General features: G+C 34.6%; 1 long non-coding RNA gene and 1 pseudogene across 1 annotated transcript; both read right to left on the reverse strand.

Annotated features, from left to right (window-relative positions):
- Window positions 1-1,160: 1,160 nt before the first annotated feature.
- Window positions 1,161-3,726, reverse strand: LOC100243350 (isopentenyl-diphosphate Delta-isomerase I-like; annotated as a pseudogene).
- Window positions 3,727-15,434: 11,708 nt separating this feature from the next.
- LOC104881551 (uncharacterized) lies at window positions 15,435-17,500 on the reverse strand. The gene is made up of 2 exons (XR_787541.3): window positions 16,903-17,500; window positions 15,435-15,669 (listed from the first exon to the last, which is right to left on the reverse strand). It is a non-coding gene; the product is annotated as an uncharacterized LOC104881551 (long non-coding RNA).
- Between the last annotated feature and the right edge of the window lie 1,556 nt (window positions 17,501-19,056).

A 19,056-nucleotide genomic window follows, 5' to 3' on the forward strand; every position in this document is an offset into this window, starting at 1 on the left:
CACTTGACCACTACTGTAGGACCCATGTATAATTAGCTTAAGACCTTCCCCACTCATCCTCTTACCCGTAAAGACTGAAACTTGATAAGACCCTTACTTGAAAAACATAGATAGGCAGAAACTAGTGTCATCACTACTATCATGTCACCGACAACCACCGCTTCATTGCCATCATAACTCTTTTTGTTCTATATTTTTTGCACCAACACCACAATTGCATTCATTAAGTACAAACATTATTTCAAGTTCATATAATTCTCTCGTTTCATTCATATTTCTCATCATGGCTCTTTGGTTTTTCTATTACTTTTGATATGGCTTTCACTCTTTAATTTTTTGCCTATTATCTATTTATTATTGTTATTGTTTTATATCTAATTTTCACTCTATGATTTTTTATGATTTTCTCCCTCTGATTTCTAGTCTATCATTTGTTTTTGTTTTTTTTTTTTTTTCTCATTTCTTGTCTATTATCTAGTTTTTTAGGGCATTTGTCAGAGAAATTAGAGGCAAATTTTAGGTTCCTAATTTCCAAGTATAACTTCTCTATTTTTTGCTCTTTACAACACCTATTTTAGTGTCTTGTTCTAATTGATTGAGTTTTAGGCCTTCTGGATTCTATTGATTTCCTTGTGAATGCAAGAATTTGAATTTCTCAAGGCTTTATTCAACCAAATTCACAAGATTTGGTTCAAACATTTGTCTAGTCTATGAATGATAGTAGTTTGGAGGTTTCAATTTAGTTTGATTTTTTATTTTATTTTATTTTATTTTTTGTCATTGTTTTGATTATATGATTAATGAAATTAAGGTTGATTTTGTACTATGATTGGTGGAGAAAGGGCCGATGTATACTCCAATATTATGAAAGTTAATTTTCTTTATTTTCTTGACAACCAAATAGACATGATGCTACTAGAACTAGGTAAATTCTTAATTTGAAGAAATCTATAAGAAAATTAGTAAACAAGCATGTTGGGGAATCACAAATCATACAGAATGATTATGAAATCTTATCACCTAAACATACGCTAGAATCTCATGTTAAATCTATAGGATAATAATATTGGAGGACATACTTGAATCCATTGAGATTATGTACTTGGTTCTTATCTTCCACGTCTGAAATGAGTATTACAGCCTTAAAATCACTCTGTGGACCCCGTATTTCGATCGCTCGAATGCGTTTCCCACTCGATGGTGAAACTCGATTTTTATTTGAAAAATTGATTTTTATTGATTATTTGAAAATGACTTGGAGTCGCCACTTATTTTTGTTTTATTTTTAAAGGGTAAACAAAATAAGAAAGAAAAACCCTAAGTGTGACTCCTTATTTTGGAAAAGGTGGTCTGTGAAAAACCGGATTGGGTTCGGGGGTCAGGTTACTTATCGGGAAGGTACGGTAAAGACCGTAGCACCCCTCTAAGTCCCTAAAGTCGGGTCTCTACTAATAAAATGAAGCTGACATGGCAATGGATGAATAAATCAATGAATACTCAGAGCGAAACATGCACATACGGGAGTCAGAAAATGCACATAGACTAAATAGAGTAGGAATGAGTGTGTACCTGAGCAGCGAACCACTATGCGCTATCAAGAGAAATGAGATTAGTACAAAACAATGATCACAAGATATAGCAACATGTCACTAAACTGAATACAAAATCATCAAAAGCACGCATGACACTCCACTCAAAATTCATTTTTATTTTAAAGCAAATTTTATTTGATGTTGGGCCCCCACCAAAGCCCATTTATTTTGCATGAATCAATTCCATAAATTCCATCACTTGAAATTACGGAATTTAATTCGTGCTTATTTTTAAAACATTTTTAAAAACAAAGAAAATGCAAAAGTGGCTTGCCGAAAGAAAAATGGCAACCAAATTTTTATTGAAAATGGGATTTTGGTATCCAAAAAAACTCTAAGGATGGAAAATTTGATGATTTGAAACCGTTTAAAGAAAACCCGAAGTTAGAAAATCATTTGAAAACGGGGTTAGGGAATTATTTTTGAAATCAAAAGGAAAGAATTTTGGGATGGGGCACGCGGCCCTAAGTTGGCCATGCAAAAGGTGGCCATGCACGCGGACTCGAGGTGCAAATGGTACCCTGCTTTGAAAGTTGGTGATCTGCAGCTTCAAGAAGGGTCCCCTTCTCAACATGGTCCCACCACTTGAAGAGGAAGTTGTTGTCCACCAGTTTGAACCAAGGAGACATCTGCGGACTTTCTTCGCTAGCATCCGCTTTCCTCAACGGCTCTTTCAGATAATTCAGGGACACATACTTGACATCAGCAGTTTCATCAGGGTTTGGGATTCACATTAAAATCTCGGATAATGAAGAATAGATGATCAAGTTCATGCTCTCCCCACTTGCCATCTGACGATGCCTTGTAAAGCATGTGGCCCAATGAAGTGAACTGACCAACAGGTGCATCTTCAACAGGAGGGCCGAGTTCATCCAACAACTTTCTTTATGCAGCATGCCGCGCTCCAAGCGCATTCTCATCAACAAGTTCTGATTCCTGGTAAAGAGGATGGCTGCAGCAGGTGTTTATCCACAACAAAGGAACTATCACCTTTATGGCAGACTCTTGCTGAAGGAGTAATTCATACTCCGAGTTAGACAGAAATACACCGAAGACGCCATGTAGCGGATTCTCAGATTCATTCTTTTCCATCTAATGACAATGGTATTTGGTATCGTGACCAACAATACGATCGTTCTCATCCACCCAAACACATTCGTCCCCGAACATGAGACGGCGCTGAATGGCCTCCATGCCGACATCAACGAAGGCACCCATGGCGATCAATTCTCTAATTCGGTCAGGTCCCCAGTCCCGACATTGGCATCTTTGGACGTTCTCATTCAATGAAATTCTGATGGATGATCCTTGCCATGCATGCAATCAGACCCTCTATCTGCGGTGTGGAAACTCACCACAATGCATTTTAGAAGATTTCCTTCCTAAATCCCCATGCAATAACTAATGCGGAGCCCATGATAACCTGTAGGGTGATAGGATTTGTTTGAGTGAGAGCGGATCCCAATGCTCTCAAAATCAAGCCACCGGCCCCACACTGAAGAGGCACCGACAGAGGATGACGAACTGTCAAAATCTGAAGCAAAAGTTTCTCCGAAAACCGTCCTGAAGCTTCTTGAGAGCTGGTGATGAAGGAGCATTCGGTGCGACTATAGGAGACTTCTCAAACATCAAGTAAGTTGAATAGAATCCCACACCAAACTGTACAATCGTGCCCACATCAGTGCCAGTAGCTGAAGCTTCCATGAGTTCCTCATGAAGGTTACATGGTGTGAAAAATATAGGCATGATGGGTTTCAAAGATATGGGCATCTTTAGTGGACCGGGTAATAGGAGAGATAAATTAGTGACCCTTGGAATATGGTAATGAAATTATGAGGGATGAATGGTGGGTGACGGGTATGCGGAATGGAGAGATGAGTTGGATAGATGAGTGATAGGTAGGGTGGAGTGTGAGGATGCAGGGAAAGAAGAGGTTATAGCGGTGGGATTAGATGGGTATGTGCATGGGGATAGGCTATGTGCAGGATTATGGGTATGTGCATGGAGTTAATGGAATGGGTAATGGGGACGGGTGTGAAGAGCAATAGGAATAATGGGAATGCATGAGGATAAATGGGTATTATGGAGAATAGGTTCTGTAAAGATGATGGAATGGTTTGGCTTGTGGCAGAGCTTGGTTATGGCCTTGAGGATTATCACCAGCTAACTTCAGGTCATCGGCATCAGTTACAGGTTGAGAGAGAAAACAGTCAACTGACAATGGCTAATGGGTCCCCTCTGGTACCTGAAAATTCTCGTTATCTAGAACATGAGTGGCAGCCTTTGCAGGCCTTTCTTGAACTTCTTGCATTTCCAGCACTTGAGCAGTTGCATCTCCACAACTCCCAAATGAGTGTCTCCATTTGTAGCAAGAACCTCAAAAACACCATTGTCAATAGTCAAGACGCTAACATCGAAGATTCCACCACCAAGGTCAAAAACAAGGATGTTCTTCTCACCACCCTTCTTGTCCAAACCCTATGCAATAGCTGCAGCAGTTGGCGCCACGAAGACGAGTAATAAGCGTAGCTCCTGCATGAAGCCCAGGATTTTTACCATCCTTGTCATCTACTGCCACTTGGAACTTTGACCTCTGATTTTGAGCCTTGGTTATCGGTTCTGTTTCTTTATCAACCCCAACTTCAGAATCAGGTCCAGAGATTTCACAATTCTCTTCGCGTGAGTGCATGGCTACACAATCTCTGAGAAGCATAGATCTAAAAAATGCATCAGCGGATTATTCGGGTCCAGAGGGATTCAATGGCGACGAAAAGGATAGATTCTCAGAGGTAATGATTGTGTCTGCCATAGTGAACCTTCATTGCATAGCATTGAATTAGAGAGGAAATATTCATGGCTGCAAGGATGAGTTATCACCATGCTTCCCCTTTAGTGGTGGGGTCCAGTAAGGATATTCAATGAGAAACGAATCAGCACTACAGTCCTTTATTTCAGCATGAGATGCCTCTTCCTGTCTGTTCTTAGAAATGGAAATCCCTGTTTCAAGGAGAGAAACCAATGAACTAAGCCGCTGATCCCAAACATGTGGACCAATGAGGAGAGAACGCCTCGAGCAGTTGAGTTCCAGAATGTCTACTGCCACTTGACCCACCATAATCGCCAAGCTTAGTCAATGCCTCCAAGTGCTTTGTAAGAAACAGGTCCAAAACACTAAGATATGTCACAGTGTTAGAAAAGACGTTGAAGAGATCCTTGATCAAGCCACTCCACCAGATTCTATGGCGATAGATTTCACCGAAGACATGAAGAGCGACGACGAAGCCAATAAAGCAAAGGCTCGTCACAAGAACCACCATCGGAGTAATCTTCAAGCCCGGAGCGTCATCGGTGTAGAACCGGAGCAAGTTGCTCCAGCTGTTGCCACTGCTGAACCTTTGTGCTCTCCTTAGTGCCGCGGATGGTATCCATCAGACCCAAGATCCTCCTACAGCAATGAACAAGGCGTCCAAACACTTGTATCCTTCTCAAATATTCATTCGGAATGGTCAAGGTCAGCTAGACTGGAGCAGTTCGATGAAGACAGCAGCAAGATTGCACTCTCGGCAAGGTGCAATGGCATCTGGTTCGTCAACCAAAATCAATCATATATGAAATAAAACCCACAACTCAGAGCACATGATTTTCGGGTGTCAAAGAAATCCCAACAGGATAAACCCCGTGTATTCTTGTTTTCACAGTCGACATCTTTTGGCAGGACCATCCTTGAGATTAACTTCCTTGCTACTTATACCAGATTTCTTTATAGCGCCTGACTCATTCGTATCAACAATGAACTGGAGCCCCCCTTGAGTGAGTTCTCCTCATACGTCACTGCTGAATGGTGTCATTAAGCCAAACGGGGCCTCTCTTGAACCTCACACAACCCCAAGTAAGGACTTCTTGAATCCCCAAAAGTTGTTGGTACCTTACGCGGACATTTTCTGGTTCAAATTCTGTAGCTGCCAATACCTTCTGAAGATCTCTTTCCCAGTCTTAAGGCCTAGCGGTCTCTTTCAGGGAAAACAGAGGGCAAGAGAATAGAAAGAGGGAACAGAGTATGGAAGAAAAAGAAAAACAAGTAAAAAGGTCCTCAAAGAAGGCTTCACATCATGAGTTTTCCGAGAACCTTCTCGGGTTAGGGTGAGGGATATAGTATCAAATGCAAATAAATGACAGGACTCTTGGGTATTTCACATCAGAGACAATGCATACCAAAGCTAACAATATGAATCCAGGACTATATCTCAACAAGGAATAGGTGGCCTTCATTATCCCCCTCAAGCAAGCAAACTAAAACTCAAATATCAATAGAAAACGGGTAGCAATAATAAGAATCTGAATCAAACCATATATCAGTTGCATCCATACCTGAAAATGCCCTTTTGCAGTAAGGTCTTGTTAGCTTTCCCAGCTCCAGAAAAGGCTCCTCCTCCCTCTCGAAAATCTCCAGGAATACCCTCTACCTCCAACTGAACCCTCCTCCTCTCTAGTTGCTCCCCAGAAATCCTCCTGTTTCTCTCAGCTCCCTCTCTCTAAAATCCCAGCTCTCCTCCTTCCTCTCCAGCATCCTTCCTCTGGACCCGTTAGCCTCTCTCTCTTTTTCTCCCTCCAGCTCTCTGTTCTCTCTCACTCTCTCCAACGGCCGAGCCTCTCTGTTCTCTCTCACTCTCTCTGTAGCTTTCCAGCTAAAAATATCTCCTTCTCAGCAACCTAGAAAACCCGACTGCCCCTTCCCCGGGCTCACCTCTCACCTTTTTCTGGTTCCCTCTCTACAGCTTTTTCTTAAAAAAATCTCTCCCTCTACCCAAAGTAACCAAACAAAAGCTGCTCTCCCCGGTAAAGCTCCCTGCCACCTTCCTCTTCTAGGCCCATATCCATTTTCTCTCCCGGATTTGCCCCTCCGACCATCCCTGCAGCCACCTCCAGCACCCCTACACTCTGCACCACTACCTTGCTAATAACAGAAGACGCTCCTCAAGACAACGACCTGCAGATCCTCATGCCACCTGTCAACCTTCCATTGGCACTTCAAAAGCAATATATGATTCTGCATTGTCCTCTCAAAAGAAGACACGTGGTTGAGCAAGGCTCTTCCACGCGGCCAAAACGAGCAGCTGCATGAAAGGCCCCAAATGGGGGTCTACACACTCACTTATGGGATGTGAATAATAAACAATTTTTTTTATCTCCTTTCATTTAGATTGGGGACCATAACCCTATTTATACTCATTATTTTTATTTCATTTATTGGCTCATCATTAATAAATAAGATAAAATTGATCTCTACACATTGCAAAGCTCATATAGTACATATATATAGAAATGTTTTAAAGGCCCATTACTAACTTAATTGATCACAGTTCAAATATAAGATAGCTTAATGTATAATGTGTTAATATGTAGGTCCATAATTACCAAAATATCCAACAATCTCCCACTTGGGCCACATTATGTCATTAAACAATTGAACATTACAGAAATGAGCTCAATATTTGTTCTCTTAACTATAAGCATCTCAAAACAATTTGGTTCATCAAATATACCAATATAGAACCAAAGTGATCTTCATTATATATTTTGTAACTAGACCCAACAATGATCACCATATTAATACAATCAACAACATAGATCAAGTATGGATATGTAGCAAGGAAATTTCATGTAATGTGATCTCATATCATGCCTATTTCCAACTTGTCCAACTTTATAACTTAAAAGAGTTCAACACACTTTCAAACTTTGTGCAAAACTGCAATTGAAAGAATATAACTTTATTTTAGAGTTTTCAATAAGCAAAACAAGAATAATACTTAAGTCTGATCAGAAAAACATGTTATTAACTAGTGAACATCAATTAACAAACTCCCACTACAAAAGCATATCACCAAGATAAACCACACCCATACGAGCCACATGCTCATGAAACACTTTAGGTGGTACACATTTGGTAAGTGGATCTACAATCATGAAGTTTGCACTAATATGTTCAATAGACACCTAAAAACTCAGAATTCTCTCCTTAACAACCATAAACTTTAAGTCAATATGCTTTGATTTTGACGAGTTTCTATTGTTCTTTGAATATAATTCTGCAAATTTGTTGTCACAGTTTATTTTTAATGGTCTCTCAATGTCATCAACAATATGCAATCTAGTGATAAAATTTTGCAGTCATATTGCTTGGTTCAATGCTTCATAACAAGTTATAATTTATGCTTCCATGGTGGAAGCAGCTATGAGTGATTATTTAACACTCTTCCATGAGACAACTCTTTTAGCTAACATAAAAACACGGCCAGAAATGGATCTTCTACTATCAATGCAGCCAGCAAAGTTGGAGTTGGAATACCCTATGATCTCTAAATAATCAGATCTCCAATATATGAGCATGAAATTTTTTGTTCTCTATAGATACCGAATGACCCATTTTGTTGTCTTCCAATGGATCATTTCTTGGTTACTTAAATATCTATCAAGCATACCAACTACATAGGTAGTATTTGGACGGATATAAACTTGAGCATGCATGAGACTCCCTACTGTTGATGCATAAAGGATGTCTTCCATCTCTTTCTTCTCAATTTCATTCTTTGGGCATTGAAGCAAATTGAATTTATCACCCTTAGCAATGGGGGTATTTCCTGGTGCACAATCCTTCTTACCAAATCTACTAAGCACTTGATTAATATATGTCTTTTGTGATAAGCCAAAATACCACGAGAATGATCTCGATAAATCTGTATGCCTAACACAAATGATGCATTACCAAGATCTTTCATTTCAAAATTATTTGAAAGAAATCTCTTAGTTTCATACAACGGGCCTATATCGCTGCTTGCTAGCATAATATCATCAACATTTAACACCATAAGAATAAATTTACTCCTACTTATCTTTTGATAAATACATTGATCAATAGTGTTTTCCTTAAAACCAAAAGAAGTAATCACTTTATCAAACTTTTGATTCCATTGACATGATGCTTGTTTTAAACTATAGATGGATTTCTTTAATTTATATACCAGATGTTTTGACTCTTTGGATTCAAAATTCTCTGGTTGCACCATGTATATGGTTTCTTCAATGTCACCATTGAGAAATGCAATCTTCACATCCATTTGATGTAACTCCAAAGCATAATGAGCTACAAGTGTCATAATGATTCTAAAAGAGTCTTTCATTGAAACTAGAGAGAAAGTCTCTTTATAATCAATGTCTTCATTTTAAGTGAAACCTTTGGCAACTAGACATGTCTTATATCTTTCGACATTGCCTTTTGAATCCTGCTTGGTTTTATAAATCCATTTACAACCAATCGATTTTGCTTATTTAGGCAATTCGACAAAATCCCAAACATCATTATCTTCCATTGATTTCATCTCATCTTTCATAGCTTTTATCCATTTCTAGGAGTTTACACTTTGTTTGGCTTGACTAAAAGATATTGGATCATCTTCTAGTCCCATACCAAACTCATGTTCTTGGAGATACACGATATAATAATCTAGAATCGTTGTTCTCCTCTCCTTAGTGGATCCCCTTAATGGCACTTCCAATTGAGGTTGTTGTTGTTCCTTCTCATGAATAGGAAAAGGTTCTTCATTATGAGTAAGAGGTAACTCAAGAGTGTCTAGATTTTCTAGATTTGCATCCTAAATAATGCCAGAAATAGTTACCTGATTATTTTCAATTGCAACTGTAAGAATAATAACATATTCTTCTTCAAAGACAAAGCTCTTGAGTCTAGTATTCCCACCATATCCAACATCCTCAATGAATTTAACATTTTCCATCTTCAAAAAAAGATTTGCTCAAGGGATCATAAAACTTAAAACCCCTTGACCTTTTTAAGTACCGAACAAAATAGCAGTTTACTGTTCTTGAGTCTAATTTTTTTTCGTTAAGCCTATATGGCCTTGCCTTAACTGGATAACCCCAAACATGAGGATGTCTAATACTAGGCTTCTTTCCATTCCATAGCTCATATGGGATTTTAGCTACTGATTTTCTTGGAACTCGATTAAGGATATAAAATGCAATTTTTATGGTTTCTCTCCAAAGTGATTTTGGCAAAGAAGAATGATTTATTATGCTTCTTACCATATCCTTCAGGGTCTGGTTTTATCTCTCAGATACACCATTTTGACTTGGAGTCTCTATCATGGTGCACTGAGGAACAATGCCACATTCCTATAAGTATCTCACAAAAGGGCCTAGACGTTGTACACCTCATCCATCATATCTACCATAGTACTCACCACCATGGTCAAATTTAATGGTTTTAATTTTCTTTCCAAGTTGATTTTCAACTTCAACTCTATAGGATTGGAAAACGCCCAACGATTAAGACTTCTCATGAATCAAGTATAGGTACCCATAATGAGAATAACTGTCTATGAAAGTAATAAAATACTATTGACCATTCTAAGAAGCCGTAGAGAATAGACCACAAATATTAGTATGAATTAATTCCAAGACATTTGAACTCCTGTTGGGACCAATTTTTTTTTTATGTTTATCTACTTTTCCTTAATGCATTCAATGCATATTTTCAAATTCGAAAAGTTAAGAGAATCAAGAATTCCTTTTGACACAAGTCTTTGAATCCTTTGTTTAAAAATATGTCCTAAATGTTTGTGCCATAACATGGAAGAATTCTCATAAGTTAATTTATGATTTCTACCACTATTACTTGCATGCAAGGATTCATTAATATGTGAGACATTAATATCAAATTTATATAGATTATCAACCAAAGAACCTATACCAATCATATTTGAATGTTGAAAAAGACTCACTTTTCCAATTCCAAATAAACAAGAATGGCCACATTTGTCCAAATGAGAAACAAATACCAAATTCCATCTAAATGACGATACATAAAAAATCTCATCCAAATTCAAATAACAACCAGATTCTAATTGCAATATAAATAAACCAATCACCTCAACAAGATCTTTGTTGTCATTTCCCATATAAATGAATCTCTCAACATCAATTGGCACTCGACTCCTTAAACAACCCCTTTTTGACGAGCCAATTTGCATACTTAGGACAATCCTACTTTACGTGTCCACATTTCTTACAAAATAAACAAGTGATGACCTTATCATATTTCTATTACACCTTAGGCTATGAGGTCCCACTGTTTCCAGCTCATTTTCCTTTACTATTACTGTTCCTTTTCATTTTCTTGCTGGCAACATTGTCATGAGAAGTAGTAACTAAGTGAGCACTTTCTATATTTTCTTGTTTCAATCTCTCTTCCTCTTGCACACATTGAGCAATGAGCTCATTAAGAGTCCATTTTTCCTTTTGAGTATTATAACTTATCTTAAAATGACTAAATTGTGCAAGGAGATAGATTAAGACCAGGTGCACAAGGATGTCATCAAACAAGTCCAAATTTAGTGCACTCAGTTGAATAACAAGATTAGACATTTACATAATGTACTCTCTTATGTTTCTTTTTTCCTTTGTACTGTATTGAAACAAGTTTAGACAAAATGGTGCTTGTTTCGACCCTTTTAGATCCAATGAATCAGTCTACTATTTGGCTTAGGAAACTCTTAGCATTTTCCTCCTCAAGCATAGCATCCCTGATGGTGTTTGGAATAGAGTGCTTCATGATCATAAGACTCATATAGTTAGAATGCTCCCACTTTTCAAAGTTAGCCCTTTGTTTCATAGTACTATTATAAATAAGGGCAGAAAGTCATTCAGTCTAGATCGCATAGTCTAGAACCACACACCCAAGTAAAATAGTAATATGTTCTTTCCATTTTCCAAAGTTAGTGTCATTAAGCACTAGAATGTTGTTTATGTTAGTAGATATAATGGAAACATTAACTGTATGCAGAATAAAATAATAAGCTCACAATAAACAACAATGTCATTTACTTTAAGCATGTAAGAATTAACTACATGTATACATATGACATAAAAGCAATAAGATGGGCTCTTATAATATACCTAACACAACATTAATATTTAGTCTTTGGACAAAAATAACAATTTGTAAATGGTACTATTATAAAAAGTAGCTAATAAATACTGATAACAAATCCTACCAACAATATGCCTATCTTTAGATTGACTTATTGCATGCATGAACATCACCAAAATATCACATATTTACTACCACAAGTGTCTAAAATCTGGATAAAAATAACATTCCTTTGGGTCAATTATTTTATGCATAGATTTAGATACTATTCATAGAATTCCATAATAAAATCCACATACTTCAAAATAAATAAATTTACATAATAGAGGTCACTTTGGTGACATATAATTTCAATTTAATTTATATTGAAATATTTGATTTAAACATGCAAAGTTTTTTTTTTTTTTTCAATAGTCAAAGTCAATGGTCCACTGGATCGGTCAAACAAGTCAGTCAAAGGTCTAACTCTACCCATTACTTGACCCAACTTAAATGGACTTGGGTCCAACAATCCAAATGGCCCAATATAATGACTTAGGCCCAATGTCCAAATGACCTTATTAAAAGACTCAAGCCCAATGTCCAAATTACCCTATTAAAAGACTTAGGTTCAATGTCCAAATGACGTTATGGATTAAAAGACTTAAGCCCAATGTTTAAGTGACCTTATTAAAGACTTATAAAAAAAAAGTAACAAGATAATGACGAAAAAATAGGTCATTATCACCCAACCACTTCATCTTTATCCCCAAAATTCTTAAAGAAAAAAAAAAAACACTTGTATTTTATCTCGAAAAATATGCAAACAATCCTAGAGAAGATATCTTCTACTAAAAATATTGATATTTATTGGAAAAATTATTTATAAAAATTATTTTCAACAAAAAATATGGGAATCTGAATTAAGGAAAAATTTCCTTGCAACCAAACACATAAAAAATGGTGGATGAATGAATGGAAATTAGATTCAAAAAACTTCATCCACCATGAAACATCTTTAATTAAAACCTAATAGATTTAACAAGAGTGGCTCTAATACCACTTGTTAGAGAATCACAAATCATATAGAATGATTATAAAATCTTATCATCTAAACATACGCCAGAATCTCATGTTAAATCTATAGGATAATAATATCGAAAGACATACCTAAATCCATTGAGATTATGTATTTGGGACTTGTCTTCCACGTCTGAAATGAGTATTGTAGCCTTAAAATCACTCACTAATGGGATGTGAATAATAAGCAATTTTTCTATCTTTTCTCATTTAGAACTGGGACCATAACCCTATTTATACCCCTTATTATTTTTATATTATTTATTGGCCCATCATTAATAAATAAGATAAAATTAGTCTCTACGCATTGCAAAGCCTATAAAGTCCATATATATAGAGATGCTTTAAAGGCTCGTCACTAACTTAATTGATCACATTTAATTAGACCCAAATATAAGATAACTTCATGTACAATATACTAATATGTAAACCTATAATTACCAAAATACCCAACAAAACAAAAACTTGCTAGCACAAAGTTATTATAGATTTTGTTGTTGCCTTTATCTTTCTTTTTATCTTTAATTGTGAATACATATGCATATTTTTGTTATATTTTTTTCACTTTTCTATATAACTGTGAATTTTAGCATTAGAGTTTTAATCTTGGAAAATTAGAGAGAGAAATGCTAAAAATAACTTGAGATTTGAGTCTAATCTCAAGCAATTTTTTTTTCTTTTTCTTTTTTGTTCTTTTCAAGATCCAAATGGAGCCCAAGTGATTTTAGGAAAATAAAAAATTAATTTTCTTGTTATTCCAATACAATTGTTTCAGTTATGGCATAGTAGTTTCAATTAGGTTTTGATGGAGTAGCCATTTTGGGAGAAATTTAATTATACTGCAAGCTTTCAAAAATAACCTTTACTATGAACTAGACAAAAAAATTGGGTTCTTACTTTACCATGTGTTGCTTTCTTATCTTCTACTGCATCAATTGTGTTGTTAAAGTGCCTAAACATGACATGCTTTCTTAGTTTTCCTTCTACTCTATTGATTGATGAATGATTTTATCTTGTGAATTGTTCTTTTTGTTTTTTATTTTCCATAGTTTTTGAATTATGTCATTTGGGTGCTTTGTTGTCAAATTAATTAGGATGTTTTGAGGTAGTGAAGAAATGGAAATTTGCATGAATCCTAAGTGCAGTGATAATATAAGAGAAATTTTAATTAACTGTTTCATGGGTCCCAAATTTATTGTGCAGTCCCAAATTTTTATTTTTATTTTTATTTTTATTTTTATTTTTTATTATTTGAATATCTAGGGAAGTAATTCTATATGCAATAACCTGCTAGTGATGATAACACCCTTCTTAGAGAATATACATAGATTAATGGAAATTTACATCTCCCATAACCTCTTTTGTTGTAATCCTCTATAACTTCTATATTGTAACTGGGTATGGTAATGGCCAACAAATCAGACCATGATCTTGATCTCATAGGGAATGCTTCAAGTGTTTGATATATTAAGTTTATTGAAGATTGGACAATGGATTATCTAATGACCTATGGATGATGTGTAACTGTAACTTCTAAACACCCATCTTACATAATAGTAAACCCATTAAAATAAATTCTTTCCTCAAGATAGCTGTGAATATTATTTAACTCTTTTTAAGAACTTGCCTTTTGGCATAACATCTCTAAAATGGAATCTAGAGAAGTTAATAGGTATGACAAGATATTGTTCTAGATCCAACCAACGATATTGTGATTTGTACTTTTTTTTGTGCACTATTTTGGTAGATTCTCAATATCTACTTTATTTTGCTCCTAGTGAAATAAAAAACCCTTTACCCTCATTCATTATGCTATCTAAATTCTCTTATTTATCCTATTAATAGTTTATTCGTTTTTCTCTACCATATATTTGTTTTTAGGATTTTTTTATCTTAAATTTTGTAGTTTGGAGTTGCAATGCCATACTTTTGTCCACTATCCTTTATGATTATTTGCACTCTTCTCCTAAAAAATCATCCAATAAAAAGTAACATTTTCCAATAAAAAAAAAAACTTATTCTTATCATCTTATCCCCTCATTCCATGATTTCTAACAGTTGTTCTTGTTAGTTTGCAGGTTTGGTCAACCAATCGAAGTTAATTGGGCATATCCTAATAGTCATAGAGAGGATACATCAGATTTATATATTTGTTTATTTTTGTTACATTTTTTTGCTGCAAATTGGTCTAATAATTTCCTTGTTCCTTTAATCTGTAACTAGCAATCAAAGCAAAACGGGTTTAACACTACTTGTTTCAAAGCATATTTGAAGAAGCTGGATGGTGGAGATCCTGAAAAGGACAGCTCAACCGAGGATAAACTGGACCGTCTATGGAGAGAAGCTTTCCTCAAGTCATACAAAGTCATGGACAAATAACTAAGGTCCCATCCTAACTTAGAGTGCTTCTGCAGTGGTAGTGCACCACTATTACTATAATGAGATAGGTATGGAAGGAACCCATACTCCTCTGCTTCTTCTACTTTTTTTTTTTCTTATTTTTGATATTTATAGTTGGATCACTACAAGAAAAATGGGAAACAATGACGTTTTTTAAGCATCAAGAAAGGTAACAGATGACGTTTCTCTAAAGCGTCCTCTTCGCCTCTGTCATTGTATGTCTTAGGCAACAATGACACTTTCAGGAAGCGCCATCTTTGATAAATACTTTCAATGACGTTTAAAGAAGCATCATATTTGGATAATGTTAACAACGACACTCATAAGAAGCGTCATCTTTAAACATTTTCTAGTGATATCATTTTTATGAAATAAGCAATCTTGACATTTATAGAAGTGTCATCTTTAATAGATTTTATCAATGACACATCAAACTATTAATGTAACTTCATACTTACATACAAATTTATTAATTATATCAAAATATTTCAATAACAATTTCTAATTCTACAAAAGAACAAATATTAGTGCAACAACTATTAAGATCTATATTCTATAAAAAATAAGATCATCCTCCAAATGACTTTGATGTAATCTTCATGATTTTCGGCATCACTACCTCCTTCAACATTATGACTTCTTGTCTTTTGGCCAATCAATTTCCTTTGAAACCTATAAACAAATACAAGGAGAATAAAAAATCTCTCAATTATAAATGTAAAAACCAAAAAGTGCAATTCAAACTAAAACTCTTACAAAAATCTTAAAGAAAAAAAAAACACAAGAACCAATATAAAATGAAAAGTAGAAAAATTTGAGAAAATTAAACAATAGAAAAAACACTAGTTCTTTCTTATTTTATTTTATTTTTTTATTTTAGTTTAGGTGATTCAAGAGCAATAGAAAAATAAATTTCTAAATGGGGTTTTGAGTTATTTACCAAGAACTAAACTGTAAAGAGCATTATTAGTTGATTTTCTCCAATAAAATATATTTTATTCATCATTCTTCTACCTAAAAACAAAAAATCAAATATACAATCCAAAGAACAAAACATAAATAAAGTTTCAAAGGGAAATTTTATATATTATGGGAAAATGTAAGAAAAAAATGTTAAGGAAAAAGGTAGAAAAAATGTCTAAAGATTTTCCTCTTAATTTTCATTGAATAGAGGTAGGAAATATGCATTCATCTTAAATTTAATAATTTTCCCATGGACAACCAAGCAATCTTACATTTTCTTTCCTTCTCTTTTTCCTCTTTCTCCCATTTTCCTCAAGCTTTCCATGAACAACCAAACAATCTTATATTTTCTTTCCTTCTTTTTTTCCTCTTTCAATCCTTCTCTCAATCTTTCCATGAACAAATTAACATAGTCTTCATATGTCTTCCTCTCTATCTTTCTTTCTCTCACAACTCCTTCTCTCATTTTCTTCACTCTTTCTATCAAAGATATTTAACCGAACAGTTCTCACTTCTTGCCTTTTGCTAGCACCCAAAACAATTCTCCTACTCTCACAGCTCCTTCCCTCAATTTTCTTCCCTCCCTCTATCAAAAATCTTTAATTGAACAACCCTTGTTCTCTTGTTTCCTCTTACCTAGAAAATTCCCACCCTTTCTTCACACTTCTACTCTCCTAAAAGAAAAATCCCAGCCTCTCTTCTCTTCAACGAATCACCATTTTTCACTCCCAAAACTAGCTCCAAAATAACAAGGTATAACTTGAACCAAATGAAATCAAACCACAAAAACTCAAACCAACTTGTGAAATCAATAAAACATGAGGTAATTCATGCATAGGTTATGCAAAATATTAAAATATAAAATATTAATCGAATTACTATTTTTACTTATCATATAATTGAGAATATATGATTAAAAAGTGTCAAAAGGAAGTTTTCTACCGTTCAAATCCGATCTTCACCGTTCAAATTTAAGATTAATGACTTATGAACCTCTCCTCCAAATTTCAGCTCAATCAGACCATGAACAAAGCGGCATCGGACCTTTGATGAAATCTGGGCATGATGTAAAAAACCACTGTTTTTCTCTCTTCTCCTCTTTCTCTCTAATGACTGTCCAAAACTCCAAATCCGATCTCCACCGTTATATTGAAGATACATGAGCCACGAACCGCTCCTTCAAATTTCAACTCGATCGGACCACGGATGAAGCAGGATCGGACATTTGATGAAATCTGGGCATGATGAGAAAAACCTGCGTTTTTCTCTCTTCTCCTCTCTCTTTATAATGACTTTCCGAAACTCCAAATCAGATCTTCACCGTTCAGATTGAAGATAAATGAGTCACGAAACTCTCCTCCAAATTTCAGCTCAATCGGACCATGGACGAAGTGGGATCGGACCTTTGATGAAATCTGGGCATGATGAGAAAAACTTGTGTTTTTCTCTCTTCTCTTCTTTCTCACTAAAAACCGTGGCTCTCTCCCTTCTTTCTTGTCTTCCAAAAGTTAGGGTTTTCAATGGAGACTTTATAACAAATTCTAAAATACCATGCATGTCCTTTTTCAATAAATTAAAAATAGTATTCTTTATTTCATCTTCCAATAATAATTTTTATATATTGAACTCATAATGAATTTATATTGTTTAATTATTTGATATTTTAGGTTGATGTTGGTTTAATTTGAATATTGATATTTTAAAAAAAAACTAATTTAATAGAATGAGCTTAATTCTCATAAATATTAGAAAATTTTTATAAATATTCTTATTGCATTTAGTTTTATTGTGAGTCTAATCATCATTAAATTAATTTAAATATTAATTTATTTCATTTTAGTTAAATAATTTCAAATTATATTCATTAACTATAAAACCTTCTCAAATAAAAGGGTTAAACCCAATAAATGTGGCCCAAGGCCCGAACAAGTGCTCAAAATAGGCCACTTTTTTGTGGTCCACAAATAAATTAACAAATTATTTTTAAATGAAATATAAGATAATTTCTAATTTAATAAAAATGAAAAATAGTTTATGAAAATAGATTGTATTGATACAAACTATAAAAAAATTAATATCAAATAATAAAAAAAATAATTTATTAGGATTTTATTTTATTTATATCCAATTTTTAAAAAAAAACCTTAATGTAGCAACTTTATGTCATTAATATTAATGTCAATTTACCATAATTAATTTATAGAATAAAATTCTAATATCAAAATTTGTATAAGTTAACTTAAAAACAAAAATTTTAAAAGTCAATACAACTATGACACTTATCAGGAACATCATTACATACCCATCAAATAATGATGCTTATAATAAGTATCAAGGTAAATAATAAAACTATGATACTTCTTATAAGCGTCATTATATACACAGTTATAAGGAAAAAGATGACATCAAATAATGACACTTATAATAAGTATCAAGATAAATAATACAACTATGACACTTCTTATAAGCGTCATTGTATACCCTCAATAATGACACTTTTAGAAAGCGTCATAAAATAAAGCGTCATTAATTTCAATTTTTGTAGTAGTGGATATTACTTTTAACCATGGAAAAGTTTCAAAATTGTAAGAAAAGTTAATTCTAAGACAATGTTGATGATGTAGCAAAATTCCCAATACAAAGAGATCTATGGAACGCTTCTTGTTCTGAGTCAAGGCTTTTCTTCACACTACCTCAAGTTGGACTTGGATGCTCTATCTAGCCTTATAGAGATAAGCTTGGAAACAAATCAAGTATCTAGATATAAGCATGACACAAAGTTGGGGGTGTCTTTGGGACCATCTTTGAGTAAAGTGGCTTTTCCATCACAAATAGTATCTTTGGTTCCACAGTATGTAGTAGTTAATGAATCAGAGGAAGTTATCATGGTCTGTCAATGTCATTTTGGGGTTTTTTTCTCAATTTATCAAATGTGAAGTTTTTTTTTTTTTTATGTTTGAATAATATTTTGACTCATCTTCTAACCAATTTTGCTTGAAAATGATGACATGGAACACATGATCTATATCAACATTGGACATGCAGAAAACATCAGGGATGGGATCAAGCAAGAAGAGCGAATATAGCCTCTTTGAC

This window comes from Vitis vinifera, chromosome 14 (genome assembly GCF_030704535.1).
Source record: "Vitis vinifera cultivar Pinot Noir 40024 chromosome 14, ASM3070453v1".
NCBI lineage: Eukaryota > Viridiplantae > Streptophyta > Magnoliopsida > Vitales > Vitaceae > Vitis > Vitis vinifera.